This window comes from Cibotium barometz, chromosome 11, assembly GCF_041138505.1.
Source record: "Cibotium barometz isolate CiBa-2024 chromosome 11, ASM4113850v1, whole genome shotgun sequence".
Classification (NCBI taxonomy): domain Eukaryota; kingdom Viridiplantae; phylum Streptophyta; class Polypodiopsida; order Cyatheales; family Cibotiaceae; genus Cibotium; species Cibotium barometz.
The window spans coordinates 51,326,861-51,333,626 of NC_141056.1; positions in this window are offsets into that span (position 1 = coordinate 51,326,861).

Sequence of the window (6,766 nt, forward strand, 5' to 3'; positions counted from 1 at the left end):
GTATAGGAGAGGGAGTCCTCTAACCAAGTCCAACTAATTTCTAGAATTTTCTAGGTTCAGTTTAGTTGAATTTGGACAAGATTTGGACCTAGTTTGGTTTCCTTTTGATTTGGTTTGATCTAAGAGAGAGGAGAAATAAAAATATCACATTATTTTTTAGTTTAAAACTCATTCAAGCATGTGAAGTAGGCACCTCCTTGAAGGGACTCGCCTTCCTTACACATGTGTCAAAATGGAATCATTATACCCAAAATATCTCTTTTTTTTTTGTAATACTCATAGTCTTTTACTAATAAACCTTGCACATAGTCAACTCTTCATCTTATGTGGGCATTCACTCATTTTTGGGTATCTTCTTTTACAAATTGGATTTATCTCCTCCCCACACATGGATTGATCCGATTGGCCCCCATAGGAACCTTAATTGGACCATAATCCAAAAAGTTTTGAAAATCTAGACCCTTAGGCTAAGGTCCTTTATACCTATTTCCAATTAATTTCAATTGCACATTGGAAAGTTCTTTTTGAATTTTTGTTTCAGGGGAACCCATTTTAGACACTAGGAGGATTTTTATATCCAAAAATATCTCAATTTTGTAATATCTCTCTCTAGATATTTTCTCTCTCTAGGTCAAAATAGGGTAAAACAGAATCTTTCTTTTATTTCAGAGAGGGGAATAATTATAAGATCAGAAAGGGAGGTTCTTACTCCTGTATACCTCAAAAGCTGGGGGGGAGGACTCTTACACATTTGATCCTATTACACTCCATTGAACCCAAGCAAGAACTTAGACGTATAGTACAATCTACTGACATGTTAGTTTTATGTGGTCTTGTCCACAAATGATCGTCAAATTTTTGCTCCATTATTTTGAACTCATTATAGGTTGGAGGCAATTCAAATGTTGTATTACCATTTTAAGAATGTGGAAGCTCTTTCACCGCTTGCTTAATATTTTCCAAATTATGTATCATACTCTTTAAGCGAGTACCTCTTAGATTCTCCAAAATCCATGATAGAACTGACTTAGGTAACTTTTTTTGCTTCTCCTCTTCACTGGACTCAAGATTCATGAAAGCATGTTTGGTAGTTTCTGTTGGAGGTCCTTCAAGATCAATGACATCATTCAATGGTCCTCCTTTTGAGTGACCTTGCAAATACTCATTGATGGCTTCATGATTCTTGCTACTACAACCATCATTGTTATCGCTATTTGAAATATACAATGAAGTTGTGCAATGCTCCATAACATACTTAGTTGACAATGAGGAGTCCAACACAAAGTGCTCATTCCCCTCAACATCCCACTAAGAAGGGGTTTCCACATCCATAATTTCTTGAATAACTACCTTTAAAGAAACAAACTTGTGAGATGGAGGCAAAAGGCTCTGCAAGAAAAATTGGCTAAGAAGAAGTTTGTTGTCCCATAAATGAACTTGCCTAACCAAAGTTTCATTTCATATCCTCCATGTTATTGAGGCTTCATTGAGCCCCATAGCATGCCCATAGAGATACACACCTCAATCAATAGAGTACCACACTCAAAGAACCAAGAAGAGGGGGTGGGGTGAGTTGACAACCCTCCACATTCAATAAACCTATAATAGTAGTTTGAGGACCCCCTACATTCTCAAAAGTAAAGGGCTATGAGGGCAGCCTCTAAGATAGACCCGAAAGTCTAATTTTATATATCAAAATTTAATTATTTTTAATTAAGCAAAATAGTATCCTTTAATTGTGTAGATCATTTGACAGTAAAGTTAGAGATGTCATTTCACTTATTACTGTGCACATAGACTATCAGTCTCAAAATAATACCCAAGATCTGGCAGATCCAAGATATATTCTTGACATAACTGCAATAAATGCTTTCATTTATTCTCTACATATGCTACTTTATACCTCTGATGAGAGTGGAGAGAGATAATCACCTAACGAATTGACATGTGTATGCGTGTGAGAGATGCCATCCTTATTTAAAACTTAGAGTGATGTACACAATTTAAATATCATAAATATATATGTACATATATAATATACTATGTATATATATATTATATATCTAAGTTTGTGTGTGTGTGTGTGTGTGCGTGTGCGTGTGCGTGTGCGTGTGTGTATACAGTAAGATGAATATATAACTATATACTATACAACTGTATGTGTATACTATTTATATATCTAAGTATTATATATATATATATATCTAATATACTCTATAATATATATAAGTGTGTGTGAATATATAAGTGTATATATATGTATACTATATATATAAGTGTTATATAAAATACTATATCCTATATATATATAAGTGTACATATATGTATACTATATATATAAGTGTTATATAAAATACTATATCCTGTATATACTATATATATATTTATATTTATATATGATAAATATAAATACTATATATAATATACTATATACTACATATGTGTGTGTGTGTGTGTGTGCGTGTATAATTATTTATATAAGTATTATATATAAAAATACTATATATTATAAATACTATGTCTAATATACTATATATATAAGTATACTATATATATGTTAAGGTACGCTACAAAAAAAAAATGTTAGTGCTCAATGCCATGGCCATTATGGCTTGTATGCTCTAGCCATGGCCATTGTGGCCATAGACCATGGCCCAAGGCCTACTTGTTTTTTTTTTGCCCGGGGGAGGGGGGATGTTTTGGGTTTTTTTAGTGAATGTTTTTTGTTTTTATTGTCTTTTTTGGGGACATTTTTTATTTTATTTTTTTGGGGTTATTTTTTAATTTTTCACACACACACACACACACACACATTTACACAATAGTTTTTTATTTTTGGTATAACTTATATATATAAGCATACTTACATATATATATATATATATATATATATATATATATATATATATATATATATATATATATATATGCATACTTATATATATAAGTATACTACTATATATAAGCATACTTATATACAAATAAATTTAAGCATACTTATATACTTACATAGTTACATACCTATACACACACATAAAATACTTACATACTTAAATAATTATATATTTACATTTATCTATATATACTTTTATATACATATACCTACATACATCTACATATACTTACATACTTATATATAAGCTTACATAGTTGCATACATATACACACACATAAAATACTTACATATATATATGCATACTTATATATATAAGCATACTTACATACTTATATATAAGCTTACATAGTTACATACCTATACACACACATAAAATACTCATATATATATGCATACTTACATATATATATGCATACTTATATATATATAAGTATACTAACATATATAAGCATACTTATATATAAGCATACTTATATATAAATAAATTTAAACATACTTATATACTTATATATAAGCATACTTATATACAAATAAATTTAAGCATACTTATATACTTACATAGTTACATATATATAAGCATACTTATATACAAATAAATTTAAGCATACTTATATACTTACATAGTTACATATTTATACACACACATAAAATACTTACATACTTAAATAATTATATATTTGCATTTATCTATATATACTTTTATATACATATACCTACATACATCTACATATACTTACATACTTATATATAAGCTTTCATAGTTGCATATATGCATACTTACATACAAATATAAATGTACTTATCTCTCACGCACACACCCAATTCATAGCATTTCAATCTTGTGGTTACTACGTATATTTGGGTGTGAGAGTGTTTGCCTCCACTTTTTGCGTGCTAGCTAGAAACTGTGACTCTAAAAAAAAAGTTTTTGTGATGGAAGTACATCTTGTATTATTGAAATATGTAATTGATGTTTTTGTGGTCGAAGTGTATTTTTGTGGTTGAAGAGCCTTTGTTATTATTGAAGTATTGTGAAAAAAAGCCAGCATTGATAACATAAAGGTCTCTTGCAATTTTTGGTATCTCTCACACACTCACACAAAATTTTGTATTTATCTCCATGGTGGTCCTATTTTTTTGTCAAATACACCCACGCATACAAAAACACAAATAGAAATACACATACACATATAAGATAAATACACACATACACCCATGCATACAAAAACACACACATGTTGATAGTAAATCTTGACCACATTTAAGTAGAATGAATTCTCTCAATGGAGTCCTATTTTAATTCAAGAATTGTTGTGGTGCTATCTATCTTGGTGTCTTTACCAATGTGGAGCCTAGAGCTAGTTAAAGTATGTGCAATTAGTTGTTCCAGCTTGTTGTAAATGGCAGCAAATAAGGGCATGTAAATGAGAGGTTTAGGGTTGAAAATCATGAAGCACGATGTTCGTTTTTTTTCATAAAATGAAGGATGTCTTTGCTAGTAATGTTTTAATGTAATCTAAAATGTTTTAAAAAATATTTTTATTTATTTCTTGAAGAATGTTTTTTATGGCCACATGCTTTTGTTTTGAAATGTTACCCTATTACATCCACATACATGCTTACTCCTCAAATTCATGCTCTTAACAGCAGGTTTATGAATAGTTTTCACATGGGTACAAAGCGCTCTATACGTAGGGGCAGGGTGAAAGTGTCCCAACGTGGTCAAGAAGTCATGAATTTGCGGTCAAGGCCTCTAACAAAAAGGCTCGCATTTGATGAAGAGGCCACCTCTAGAAATATTCACTACAGTTCTCCTAAGAAGCGTAGGAGAAGTTCTAAATGTTGTCCTTACATTGATGATGAGGCATTCAAGGGTGTGGGACCATGGAAGAAGAGCCAAAAATAGAGGGGGACTCAAATGTTTTTGTTGCCACTCCTAATGATACAGTGGCAACCATGCATACGACCCTCCAAATCAAACCCTCAAGAAGCTTGACATTTGCAATGGAAGGTGGGGGCATAGATAGCAATGAAGGGCATGAGCAAGATTCTCAACCAAAACGCAACCGACATTTTGGAGAGAAAGTATCATTGAGGCTCATGAATGATGTTTTGGGTCAGTTTAATGTGACTTGAGGCTCAGAGCCTCCTTTTTTGGTTCCTTTGTTTCGTTTGGTTGCTTTTACTACAGATGTAGTTAGAGTAGTAGTTAGTGATGCATCATGGCTTGTTCCCTTGTTTGATAGGGCTGTGTACATGCAGACCATGGGCTCTTTTGTTGTGTCTCTCAAGGGCCAGCATAGCGAGACAAATTTGGTCACTCGAGAGACGATTGATGTGGCTAGGATCCCATTTGGCAAAAGGCTCAATGAAGTGTTTGAAAGTCAACTCACAGAAGAGTGGGCGGATTTGCGAGGCAAGACCTTCTTTGTTTGGGATGGCAATCACTAATTGAAGGCATGGACAAAGAGGATAGAATGCTAAAATTAGGGTTAGGGTTGCAACAATGCACACACACAAGATAGAGAAGCTTGAGAGCACACAAACTCACTAGATTAGAATAAACAAATGTGTGCCAGATACAAAAGATAAGTACACACCCCAAAATGAGTAGATAAGAGGGTGTACATACGCACGGGAGAAAAAACCTCCTAGTGAGGAAAAAAGTGGCCCGGGGGTCCTAAGTGTGTTCACACACATCACTACCATATAATGCTACAAATCCCCCCTGGAGTGATGATGTGAACATGTACAAGGTATGGCCGATCAATCCTAAAAAGACAATAAGTCCAAAGCTTTATGAAAAGCTTCGAACTTTTCACGAGGAAGAGTCTTCATGAATAAATCTACCATGTTGTCATGTGTAGGTACATAGACCAAGCTGATCTCTAGTGCAGAGAGTCTTTCCCTGACATAGTGGTAATGCACCTCAATGTGTTTAGTGCGAGCATGAAACACTGGGTTCCTCACAACTGCTAATGCACTCTAGCTGTGTCACTGAAAATCATAGTTCTAGATAACTACTAACACCCAAATCAACCATAAGACGTCTGAGCCACACACACTTAACTATAGTTATAAAAGCTGCCCTGTACTCAGCTTCATAGTTGGAAGTGGCCACTATAGGCTGCTTCTTGCTAAGCCACGATATACATGAATCACCAAGGCAAAAAGAAAACCCACTAGTGGACACTCGTGTGTCATAACATCCAGCCCAATCTGAATCACTGAAAGCATGTAGTTGTGAGTCACCCCCCTTTGGATAAAATAATCCAAAATACTGAGTGCCCTATAAATAGCGAAAAACCCACTTAACAGCCTGCCAATGCTTCGTACCTAGGCTATGCATAAATCTGCTCAACTATGAGACCGCATATTGTATATATGGCCTCATGTTGCACACATAAAGAAGGGATCCAACAGCCTGCTGATACAAACTAGCATCAAAAGAGTCTCTTGCATCTTGAAGACTAAGTCGAGTACCTATCTCCATAGGTGTAGCCACAGGTTTACAGTCTTCAAGATTAAACCTCTTCAATAGCTTCTATATATATTTAGACATTGCAGCATAACAATGCCATCATTGCGCTGCATAAATTGAATACCCAAATAGTAATGCAAGGTCCCCAAATCTGACATCTCAAACGATGACTGCAAATCAGCCTTAAAGGTTGAAATCTGATCTATATGGGGTCCTGTGAGCAACATGTTATCTACATATAGAACGATGACCAAAAATGTTTCCTTATCCTCTTCACATAGAGGGTACTCTATTGGACTATTGCAAAAAATATTTGCAACCAAGTATGCATGAATTCTAGGAGCCTGCTTAAGGCCATAAAGAGCCTTTTTCAACATGCATACTTTAGA